The following is a 13,517-nucleotide window of genomic DNA, read 5'->3' on the forward strand; positions in this document are numbered from 1 at the left end:
CAGACGAAGCGTTTTATGGAGTGCGTTTCTAGAAAACAGCAAAGGCCGCAGAGCAAACTTAGCGCATGGTTCCTCATGAACATGCAAACAAAGGCAATTTTGCCACAATGCGCAAAATTTGAGGCGGGTCAAATAATTGTTTAGCGAGTGCTGTCGTATTTATCATGGCCCCCATTTAAAGGCAAGATTTGTGCAGTGTATGACTATGGCATCTTTCTACATGTTCCATCAATAAAACTTTTCAAAACACATGTTTAGAACATAAAGAAGAGCCTTAAGTGTCGGCGAGATTTGCCAATAGCAAGATTCAGATTTGCCTATAAAACACTGTGGGGCATTTCAGTCAAACTCCAGATTGCAGGCGCTGTACATTAGGTCATGTTCTGTGTAGGATGAAGCAGCGATTCTGACCGGGTGGTGTGAGTGAGGAGAGGTCAGTGTCCGGGTGGTGTGAGTGAGGAGAGGTCAGTGTCCGGGTGGAGTGAGGAGAGGTCAGTGTCCGGGTGGTGTGAGTGTGGAGAGATCAGTGTCCGGGTGGTGTGAGGAGAGGTCAGTGTCCGGGTGGTGTGAGGAGAGGTCAGTGTCCGGGTGGTGTGAGTGAGGAGAGGTCAGTGTCCGGGTGGTGTCTCAGGAGGGCAGTGGAGCCGCGGTGCCGGTGCGCACTGCGTAAAGACGGCCTCGTCTGAAGGTCATGTGACCCGAGCTATGGACCTAAACCCAGTTGGTCAGACTTATGTCCAGAGATGACTCAAAGCACAGGACAACGGGATCATTCCTGTGTGCGCATACGTGCATGGGTTCGAGCATGCACGGGTACGAGCGTGCACGTATGTGCGCACCAATATTCACAAACATCGTGATAAGTTGCTTATTTCATTCTAATCTTTGTAATTGCTGAAGAAAGTAAATTCAAACCTAACCAAACCAAACCTGACTTCCTCAAACAAGTCATGTCTCTGCTCTCCCGTCTCTCAGCAGTGTTTCTGAAAAGTGCGGACCTCGTATGGCAGCTATTTAGTTGCGTGGAGGAGCGCAATGTTTCACGTTCAGTTTGTTTTCTATAAATATCAACTTTGGCGCAGAGGAGCGGCTACACAAAGTTTTGGCCTCATTTTGTGCGCAGCAAGCTTGACAAATGAGGCCCCTGGTCAGGGCTTGTTCGGTCATGTAAGTTTAGGAGGACGGCCGGGTCTTGGTAGGTTTGCAGTGATGCTATACCCAATAGTCTCTTAACAGACCTCTGAGACCATCACAAAGCAGCTGTATTTGAACTGACATTAGATTACACACAGGTAGACTCTATTTAGTCATTAGGTCAATATGTGATCATTCAGAAATCATCAGGAAACTTCTGAAGGAAATTGGTTGCACTAAGGAAAGGGGGTAGATACTTATGCACATCCCACTTTTCAGTTTTTTATTCATAAAAATCATGTTTCAACTTCATTTCACTTCATGATTGTGTGTCACTTAGTGTGTGTCTTTCACATAAAATTTCAATGAAATATATTTATGTGACAAGACGAGTGGTATTGGTAGCATTAAATAAAAAGCCATGACAACGCCATCCAGTTCGACCCATAAGGACAGAGGCAGTGTGCTCCTTTTAACACAATTTGGTTTATTTCTATGTTGTACTTTTATCTTTCCGTTCCTTGTTTCATACTATTGTTCACATTAGACATTTCATTTCACAGTTTTCGTTTGTTCACATTAGCTTTCATTTGGCTCACAATTTATTCACAGTAGCTGGTTCAAATTAGCTTTTCAGTTGACACGGTCTGTAGACGCGTGTATTCCTTCTTGATTGATATAGATACTCTTCAGACAAACATCCAGCAGCACTGAGCTGTTTCCTGCTTGTTTCCATCTCGGATATGACCGTGGCCTGTGTTGCTCTGTACGCGCATCACATGCTCCTCGGACCAGAGCGTGGAGACCGCCGGATGAGCGTTTAGGGCTTGGAGTTGTTTTCGTTAAGATGTGCACGTACACGATTCAATAACTGAAAGTAACAGACACAAATCACAGGCAATATGTGCAGCACTAATAATACGCACAGTTTCTAATAGTAAATCAGGAGCAACACAGGCGCGTTGCTCGCTAATTTTAAGTACTCCTCGCAATTTAGCTCCAGGCTTAATAAATGACTCCATATACAGTGCCTCTCGAAAGTATTCATACACCTTCAACTTTTGCACATTTTGTCATATTTACAACCCTAAACATAAAGATTTTATTATGATTTTTTTACTGAACGTTCACACACAAGTAACAGACAACTGTGAAGTGAAAGCAAAATGATACATGATTCTGTTATTTTTCAAGAAATAGAAAACCAAAAAGTGGGGCATGCATAAATATTCCTACAGCATGAATAAATACTTTGTGGGACCCCCTTTTGCTGCAATAACAGCAGCAAGTTTTGGGGTTTGACTCTACAAGATTTGCACATGTAGAGAGTGACATTTTAGCCCATTCCTCTTTACAAAACAACTCAAGCTCTGTCACATTAGAAGGAGAGCGTTTGTGAACAGCAGTTTTCAGATTATTCCACAGATTTTCAATAGGATTTAGGTCAGGACATTGACTGGTCCATTCTAACACATTAATATGTTTTTATTGAACCATTCCATTGTAGATTTATCTTTGTGTTTAGGGTCATTGTCCTGCTGGAAGGTGAATCTCCGTCCCAGCCTCAGTTCTCTTGCTGACTCCAGCAGGTTTTCCTCCAAAATGTCCCTGTATTTGGCTCCATCCATCTTCAAAACTATTCTTACAATCTAAACAAATGTTTAAAATAATAGCATTCATTATTTTAAACATTTGTGGTGGCCATAGTTTTTGGAATGGGTTGGGAACCACTGGTCTACAGCTGAACTGTGTGACGGGTTGGACATTTCTTTGTAATCACTCATGATCTCAGAATATCAAATGTGGAGACTAGCGAGGCCCGGCCGGGTCTCAGCTAGTATATATATATATATATATATATATATATATATATATATATATATATATATATATATATATATATATATATTATATATAATAATATATATATATATACTAATATATATATATATATTAGTGGTGGGCCGTTAAGCACGTTAACGCGAGACTCTTATCGCGCGATAAAAAAAAATATCGCCGTTAATCTATTCTCAAAGCTGGGTTGGGAGCTGGGTCTATACTCTGCAAGCTATGATGACTTTCACCGTGATATTTTATGCAGGGCTTAAAGTATTCCGGCCTGAGGCCTCTGGCGCAAGCAAAGTGTATCAGACTGCAAATTATTTGTCCGTTTTTTCCGCGCATTTGTGAAAAACTTGCCTTTCCCGCACTTCTTACGGTCCATGAATGCATCTCACACGCAGCCTCGCTGTTACGTGATTCCTCTGAAACCAAAACAACTGCCACGTGGATGCTGGAGCTACTTTTGTTATGGATTAAGTTTTGCCAAATGGACGCTATGACCAGACGAGTGAGAATCGGATAAAGAGGCGAAGAGCAGCAAGTTCTACGTCTGATCCACAGTGAGTTTATTTACTTATTCTGTGAGTACAGTCGGGCTAACGGGGTCGCATCACCCGCGCTAAAAATCTATAATAGAAACCGCAATCTCAATGGCCGCCGCCTGAGCGCCGCCATGTTTATTTCCCATACCGACTTTGAAGCTAAGTAGGGACGGGCCTGGTTAGGACTGGGATGGGAGACCATTTGTGAACACCAGGAAGCCTGGCGACAGTACTGAGTGTGTGCGTGGTTGGTGCTGCCGTGCGTGTGCGCGCATCCAAACAGGGGCGGTGTGTGCGTATGTGTGTGTGCGCGCGTGCGTGTGTGTGCGTGTGCGCGTGTATTTGTGCCCGCATCCAAACAGGGCGATGTGTGTCATCGTCACTCGCCGCTAACCTGCAGACGCTCCTTACAGGTACAGTTACATCCTCCAAAAGACATCTGCGTGTCTTTGTTTAAGTACACGCAAAACATTGCCCCAAACCTGCTCAAACACGAGCCTCTAATCAAACGCGCTGCTCCGACTGATTTAGTGTGAGTAAAAGCGAAAATGAAACTACCACTTAACGAGCGCATGGCCTGCACTGCGTAGTTTTTTTCTTTTTTTTTTTTTTACTTTGCTGCTGTACCGTTTGTTATCGATTCTGCTTTCACGTATTGTGAGCCCAGAGGTACATTTTATTCTAAAGCAGCTTGGAAAGCATTGCCAATTTTATTGTAAGGTTATAAATACTGTCTAACAACGATCATTAGGCTATTTCAGTTTGAAGAATTATAACATTTATTTGCGAGCTTTTCGTTTCTATGGCTCTTTAGCGTATTATATTACAATGTATGCAAAGTGTTTTTGAGTTCTCTGTTACAGCCAAGGTCCAGTGGAAAGTACCAAAGTGTGTACGAAGTGTCCTAAAACCAAGGCCACAGTGTGGGAAATATCAGATAAGCGCACCCAGCGACAAAAATGCCACACCATATCATATAATAAAATGGTGGTGAGGGAGGAGCTACAAAATTACCAACCAATGGAAACAACTACACGTAGCCTAGGCTCATGAATATATGAATACTCTGACTTCACTATGACCTCAGTCTCCTCCAGTGTGGCTGGGGGCTAAGAGATTCGATTGTCAGGGACTGGGAAGCAGAGCTCTGTATTAGATGACTTGTTAGGGAAATAAATCTTCTTGATTGAACCTCCTGAATCATGGTCATCTATATCTGGTGTGTGTTATTAGCTGATAGTGCAGTATCGTTGACTTCCTGACCTCTCTTCCAGTTTTGAACATGCAGAGAAGTGTGTTGCTACGACAGAAGGTAAAGACAACAGGAAAGTTACATGAGGTTGATACTTGTCTATTATTTTAAGGTGACGAGTGGAAAACAACACATTCCTTCAGTTGGTGACCCCAAGACGTACTGAAGGGGGAGCTCAGGAGTCGACGGGGACGCGGCGAAGGTCCGGCGAAAGGCATACCAGAACTTTCTTCCACATCCACCCGACAGCGACCTCATGGCCGGCCATCTAGACTAAGGTAAAACGACTTTTACTCACCTTTTGAGTCTCAAAGTACGTCTATTGGCAATTTTTCCAAATTCTTAGATTAAGACTTGAGGTTGCCTGTTGGATGGTAAAATCTGTATTGATGGTGGAAGATTGAAGGGAAAATCGCTAAAATTAGAATAAAATTAAAATAGAATTAGGATCCGAGATAACGAGTGTGAAATAGTGAAGTAAAAGGCCTACACGCTGGGTTTAACCCTTTAAAAGCCGAAAGGTGCGTAGGTAGGACCTCCCGTAGTTGCGGACGCGTGACTTAAATAAAAACGTTGAAATAGTCGTAGACGGTGTCGGGTACCGTCTGAAACAACGGGTTTGAGGCCCAGGGGTTAGAGGCCCCTAAATTGAGTTACGGGTTTGAGGCCCAGGGGTTAGAGGCCCCTAAATTGAGTTACGGGTTTGAGGCCCAGGGGTTAGAGGCCCCTAAATTAAGTTAGGGTTTGAGGCCCTGGGTTTAGAGGCCCCTAAAAAGAACTATTAGACGTGAAGAAGGACAAGTAAGTAAATAATTGGTGGATTGAGGAAGTGATAAAAAGGTAAGAAAATGGCGGGAAGCGGAGATTGCGAAAAATGGGTTACGTGGTTAAGCCAAGAGACGGACTTTCTTAAAGGACAGTCAAAAAAGAAGGTAAGAAAAGCGATTGAGGCGTGTGCGCAAATGTACGAGGAACAAGACAAGAAGCCAAAGGAGTCCCACGACCTAGGGACACTTTGTGGAACACTGACGGCGGGAGTAGAACTCTGCGTCGTAGCATTACAGGAAGTGAAAAAAAAAAAAAAAAAGGAAACGAGGTAAGATGAATAAAAAAGACAAACAAATGTGTGCGCTGACGGAGGAAAGGTACACAAAAGTGAAGCAGAGAATTGAGCCAGTCTTGGAGGCGGCTGTCTCAAAATGGACCAAACAACAGAAGATCTTTGCCCCCCAGTCAGGGGGAGGGACCAAGAAGCCCTGCCCAGAGGGCGGTCCCAGCTTGAGCCCTTCGGCTCCTCCTCCTTATGATGAAGCAACAGGCTTGTATCCACAGCTAGCTGTACATGGGGTGGTAGATATTGACATCTCCCCCTCAGACCCACTGGAAAAGGACGAAAGAGACCAGCTATCTAAAATCTTAGGACGCCAAGCTTCCTCTGTAGCAACCAAATCAAAAACAGCTACAGGAGAACTGTAGGGAGCACAGATTATGGAAGCGACAGACAACGCCACAAAAGCCACCACAAAGGCATTACAGAAACTACAGAAAGAAACAAAGGAAGCCCAACAACAAACTCAGGAACAATTAAGAACGGATCTGCAAGAGGTTTTGGCCAAAGTTCAAGAAGAAGAAGCCCTAAAACGCGAGAGGCAACTACAAACACTAAAGGCCCAACTGAAAGACCTCTCCCTAAAAGTGGCTCCAGAACCAATTGTGAAACCAAAGAGGCCAAAAGTGAAGAAGGAATATCCAGAAGACAGTGAGGACGAAACCGAAAACGCCAAGACCTATGAGGCCCGAACAGAACTCAACAAATTATACGAGGAAAAGTATAGGCTCAACCAAATAATGGCAGGACTGAGACAGGGACCTGGGGAGGAAGACGGGACCTATAAGGAACGGCTCAGGCAAGCACAATTATTGGTGAAGGCAAAAGAATAACAAATAGCTAAACAAAAAGTGACCCTGCATGGCCTCCCAGGGGGACGGCCCGCGCGGGGCACGTATCCTTTGATCCCTACGGGTTTCCCCCTGCAGCAGCAGACGGGGAACCAGTACCAGTGGTGTACAAACCCCTGACAGTTCTAGAACTACAACACATGAAAAGCACACTGCCACCTTTACAAGAAGGCGGCCGTAAATGGCTTGATCAGCTCCGCCTGTCGTGTGCCAATGCCACCTTAGCGGTGGGAGACGTTAAAGGCCTGATAGCGGCATGTGCCTCCTCGCACGCAGTGGGAGAAATTATGAGAGATTCGGGGCTACAGGGGCGGCCAGTACATGAGCCTCTGGAGCCCCACATGGAGGGGCTGATGGATGTGTTGGTGGACATGTATCCTGCACCAACCCCTATGTCTCCCACATTATCGGCCTTCCTTCCGGGAATGTGTCCTACAAGATACATGGAAGAGTGTGTTCCAGTCTATATGGCTTCAATGCATGCCCATCCATTTAGAATTCCCCAAACAACCTGTCTGTTCCTCCAAGGGGTGCTGGACGTACTTCCAGAACCAATTAAGTCAAGCATGGCTAACACTCCTGGATTGACCACAGATCACCTACAATTCTTGACACACTTGAAACACCACGCAGGAAATTTCAACAAAAAACAAAGAGAAAAAGAAACCAATCTTAAAGAAATGCAGGAAGAACTGCTCAAGACCCAATTGAATCAGGCTCGACAACAAGCAACTGCAGTCAGAAAAGAAACAAAATCCAAGGCACAAGGACAAATGGTGGCAACAACCTCAACTGCACCCACACCAACCCAGACACAAGCAAGCGCCTTATACGCATCCCCACCCCAGCCCCTAGGGCCCCATCCCAACAATCAAATGCACATACACCTACACCAGGGTGGGAGAGGTAGGGGAAGAGGACCCCCTAGAGGTAGAGGGTTCGGCGGGCGGGGAAGTAGTGGACGTCAGCAGCAGAACTCAGGGGGACGAGACCAATCCTGTTTTAACTGCGGAGCTACTGACCACTGGGCCAGTGACTGCCCTCAATCAACACCTGGATGTTTCAACTGTGGAGCAACGGACCATTGGTCCAGGGACTGTCCCCAACCTCCCACGCAGGCACAACGAGAAGGACGGGGAGCCCGACAAAGACACCCAGGGGGAAACCGAAGCGCGGTCCCCTGGAAAAGAGGGGGAGGTGGTGGAAACAACTACCCTGCATATCCCGCCCACGACTCGCGAGGATGTCTTCCCTACGATGGGGACGACTACTGCGACTAGGGGTGCCCAGTGAGTCCTGGACCCACCCCAGAGCCATTCGTTCCAGTAGAGGTGGGTGGGGAAAAGTTGATGATGTTGGTGGATACAGGGGCAACCCACTCTACGATGAGAAGAGCGGCCCCCCACATGCTGAGTGACAAACACATCAACCTTTCAGGGCTCACGGGAAAAGCTACTCCTCTACGGATGACGAAAAAACTGACATTGAAACTTGCCGGACAGACTGTGAAAACATCATTGATACATTCTCCAATGACCCCAGTTAATCTGTTGGGAAGGGACATTCTCCAGGCTACTGGGGCAGCCATTCAGTGCTCCCCGGACGCTATGCTGATTACCTGGCCGAATGGACAACGGATCACCTGCAGCTCCACCGCCACACATGGACTGTATGTCTTCAGAGAAGATCCTGAATATCCTGGTGTTTCCATCTACTGGCTTCTACTTGAACCTGACACTCCTGAAATGACTGGACTCTATGCTAAAATCCTGGAATGGAAACCCTGGTTCTCAATGCTGCATCCCTACTCTCCTCCCAAAGACCCACTACATTGCACCTTGTTCTACGACAGAAACGCAGACACGCAATATCAATTAGCTTTTGAACAAGAACTGAAAGGCAATTCTTACACCATCACATCTACACATTTTTATGTACATCAAACAGGTGTTGTTGCCCCAGTGGTCCTGCCGGATGAAGTAAAACCATTCTTTAAAAGAGATCCCCTGACAGACCCTCACACTTCATTGTTTTTGGGTCCAGGTCATGAGGCCAGAGAACTAGGACCCTTGACCTACAAATTGAACCACACCTTGGATTGGGAGCAGACTGGTTTGTTGGGAGTAATGTACAGCCCATCTGAAAAAGCCTACAAAGTTGACATTGGCTTATCGAGTGACTCTGCCACGGCCGAGGAAGATTTTCTCTCTCGCTCCCATGGTAGGGAATTGACCGATCATGAAGGCTCTGACAAAATGATAAAACAATTGTCTGACACACTGTGGGCGAGGGGACCATCCGACATAGGGCACTGCACTAAAGTTGATCCGGTGGTGTTAACAGTGTCCCCCGGAGCACATGTATATGTCCCACAGAGACCATTTCGCAACGAAAAACAACGACAGGGAATAGAGCAAGCTTTAACAGAACTGTGGGACGCAGGAGTTTTAGAACTCTCTGATTCAACTTGGAATACACCTTTAAACCCAGTTCCTAAGCCAGATGGCTCTTTTAGACCAGCACACGATCTTAGAAAAGTTAATGAAGTGACTACCACCCCTCTCCTGCCTGTGCCGGATCCACACAAATGTCTTTCAGTCTTAGCTCCGGACATGACTCATTTCTTACTTCCCTCAGCCTTGGCCGTGGTCAAGGTTCCTGGACACTCCAAGACTGGATCTATGACGACACGTGGAAATCATGCCGCGGACCTTGCGGCTAAACAGGCTGGTGGATACCATCCTGAAACTCTTTCCGATCTTCCTGTTGACGGGATGTTGCTTCTCCAACAAATCCAGGGTTCTGATCCCCTTAGCTTGATGGAACATGGCGTGGATGTGTGGGCCAAGGTGGCCACCATCTCGGGACATGACACCTTTGTGTCGGACACCGGATATTTGTGGATGCCTGCGGAAGTATGGGACAGGCTTGAGGCTCTGGCCTCCTCTCTGCCCCCAGGACGGGCTCATCATTTAAGACTACACCTTGAGTCCTTCTGGAAACCGGCTCCCAGGCCCTCTTTTCAGGGCCTAATGTCAACCAGGGACTGTAGACGACATCATGAACATTGTGACGATGACTTTTGGTCAAAAAATCCTTCCGCCTCTCCGTATGAAGACGGGGTGTTTCGTGGCCCTACAGGTCTACCATACGTCACCCCTACCATGCAACAAGAAGTGCTAGAGGAACTCCATGGCCTTGACCATTTGAGCCCTAAAGCTACGTCAGACCTCTTGCAACAATACTACTACCATCCTTCTCCTGCGCCGCTTTGTAGGGACTTTGTCAAGGCTTGTAGAGTTTGTTCTATGTACAACCCCCATCCACACCACTCAAAGACTCCAGGTAAGGTCAAACTGGGACAATACCCCGGAGAAGTCATCCAAATTGACTTCACAGACATGATTGAAAGCCATCAAGGCAAACGCTTTCTTTTATGTATTGTCGACACATTTTCGGGGTGGCCTTCTTTTTACCCCTGCAAAAGAGAGACTTCTGCGGAAGTCGTGACAGTGTTGGTCAAGGACTGGATTCCAATGTTTGGAGTCCCCTGTGAAATACATAGTGATTCTGGACGTCATTTCACGGCTCTGGACGTGAAAGGTATTTGTGCCTATTTGGGCATAAATAAATCATTTTCTTGTGTTTGCTATCCCAAAGGCAATGCTAAGGTTGAACGCATGAATTGCACCCTAAAAGGGGTCTTGGCAAAATGCTTGCAGAACCCCCGATTTTGAAAGAACGTGTACTGGCTCGCACTTGGCTGTCTCTTCTGCCGGCTGCGACGCTACATATACGTTCCACAGTGAACCAAAGAACTGGTTACACTCCCTTTGAGTTGGTCTTTGGCAGAGCCATGCCCGGCTGCCTGCCCACGGCCAACTCTAAACCCCTACCGGAGGTGTTACATTTATTCCAGTTTAGACCGTATTTTGAGGCTCTCCAGTCAGTCCTTTCTGAATTATCTCCCATTGTCCCTAATGGACTGTCTGCCTTTGATCACACTGCAGGATTGCCCAACAAGGTTTACATTAAAAAACACAACAGAACCCGCTGGAACTCTCCCCGCTACTTAGGACCGTTTGAAGTGACTCAACGGACTGCTACAGCAGTTAAGGTGCGCGGGAAAGACAGCTGGTTCCATTGGACTCACCTTAAACCCTGCTCAAATAAGACCGGATACCACTGGAGGAACACAGTGGACGGCAACCACCTAAATGGCGATTAAATTGCCTGGAATGGGTCCAAAGGCCCCATTGAAGGGGGGGGTACCCCAAGACAATGAACAGAATAAAAATAATCATGCCCCCCTCCAACAATGGTTCAAAAAACCTGGACCTTTTTCATGCAATAGAGGTTTTTGGTGTGTGTTGGCAGTGGTATCGACAGTCCTCATCATCACTGGCATGTACTTAGAAGACAGAAATCACTATGAAAGTTTGGTAAAAAATCACCCAATCCCCAACCTACAGAAAGCAATGATTGACATGTGTAAAGAAAATGACAAAAACCCATCAAATACCACGGTGATGTATTGCAATCCGGATGGCTTGTTAATGGTGAGGCTACGAGTACCAGTGTCAAAACCACGAATAAGTAAATGGCTCACCCTGTGCACCCAAAGAGCGATTAAAGCCATGAGCCGAAACCCCAAACCTGTACTTGATCTAATGATGTATGATATGTCTAACGTGTCTGTTCCCACAGAAGGTTCCTGGATCCACATCCTTCAGAAGGTGGGTATTATAATAGGTGTGGTGTTATTACTTTGTTGTGTTTTGTTTTGTTGCGTTGTACCTCTGATTCGCAGCATGATAACCAGAGCTCTAGGTTCCTCAAGTGGCATGTTCCTTGTTACTCCCGAGGAGACAGCTCCTATGGCTACGCCAGAAGGGGGCGACTCTTCAGAATATGCCCAGAGGGCCCGCAAGGCCCTCCAGAAAAATCCTTGACTCTCCAAGTGACGGTGGTATGATGTAACCAATGTTGGAAATTTTGCTTTGCTGTGCTTTGTTTTGCAGATGTTCATTTATGTGAAAATCAGTGACGGTGCCTTTGGCACCCAGGAGATGGAATGTAGAGTCACATTCTCCGGCCCGCTCACTTTCTGGTGGGAAAGGTTTGTGTCGGGAGACTACTCTTGGGATGAGAGAAACAACTTTGAAAGCGCTGTTCAATTGATTGAGTATGCAATGGCGAGAGTGGACTTATGGTGGTGGCACTACCTGCATGGAGACGAGGAGTCCCTCCTCGGTACAGGTTGTACGTTTATCAACTGACAGGTGAAATGATCTCTGAGGGAGATCAGAAGGGGGATTGAAGAATTATAACATTTATTTGCGAGCTTTTCGTTTCTATGGCTCTTTAGCGTATTATATTACAATGTATGCAAAGTGTTTTTGAGTTCTCTGTTACAGCCAAGGTCCAGTGGAAAGTACCAAAGTGTGTACGAAGTGTCCTAAAACCAAGGCCACAGTGTGGGAAATATCAGATAAGCGCACCCAGCGACAAAAATGCCACACCATATCATATAATAAAATGGTGGTGAGGGAGGAGCTACAAAATTACCAACCAATGGAAACAACTACACGTAGCCTAGGCTCATGAATATATGAATACTCTGACTTCACTATGACCTCAGTCTCCTCCAGTGTGGCTGGGGGCTAAGAGATTCGATTGTCAGGGACTGGGAAGCAGAGCTCTGTATTAGATGACTTGTTAGGGAAATAAATCTTCTTGATTGAACCTCCTGAATCATGGTCATCTATATCTGGTGTGTGTTATTAGCTGATAGTGCAGTATCGTTGACTTCCTGACCTCTCTTCCAGTTTTGAACATGCAGAGAAGTGTGTTGCTACGACAGAAGGTAAAGACAACAGGAAAGTTACATGAGGTTGATACTTGTCTATTATTTTAAGGTGACGAGTGGAAAACAACACATTCCTTCAAGTTCAAAACCTACTTATTATTTTTTTGATTGTACACTACCGTGATGCACCAAACCACGGGTCCTGCACCGTGAACTAGAGGTTAGATTTTATGCCCGAGCCCGAGCCCGGCCGGGTCGGGCCGGGCCGAGATTTCCCGCATGAGAGTCGGGCTCGGGTCGGGTCGGGCTCAAGTTTTTTTTTTATTTTATTTTTTTTTTAATGTCATTATAATCTCTAATAAAAATCTATTTAGGCGGAGTCTATTGGATACAAAATGTGGCAATACGCAATATAAAATAGAGGAGTCCGGGAGGGAGGTGGTGGGTGCGGGGGGCGGGCGCACGTGCTGCTGTGTGGTCACGTTTAAGCAGCATGGTCAGGCTGTGATACCGGCGCCACACAGAGAACATCACTCTTCACTCTTTCTCTCAGGACAGCGTTTCATTAACAGTGGATAAATAAGCAGTTTGGTTCCTGTTACTGCGTAAAAAGTAGCTTTTGTAGAGCGCGATGTTTATGAAACATGAAGGAGGAGGAGAGAGAGATACGGAAAAGAGGAGACAAGACACATTGAGCTGCGGCGCTGGCTGCTCCGCGCCGCGTGCTGCGTGCACGTAGGCGCAAGGCTGCTTGGATTGATCCTGAAGCTTTTTGTCATCGCCATCTCCTGATTGCCGGACTTCTTCAGACCACAGGGACTTGTCAGCAGGGTGCCAAGTGTGCAAGAGTTTTTGGAGATGCTCCTGGAAACCCTGCCCGTGTTTGAGAACATCCTCCTCCTGTGTAACTTCATTATCCTCATTAGCATGGTGTGTGTCCAGATGTGGGCGGGGACTTTTCCATGTTCCAGAATTTCCT

This window comes from Gobius niger, assembly GCF_951799975.1.
Source record: "Gobius niger genome assembly, chromosome: 7".
Classification (NCBI taxonomy): Eukaryota; Metazoa; Chordata; class Actinopteri; order Gobiiformes; family Gobiidae; genus Gobius; species Gobius niger.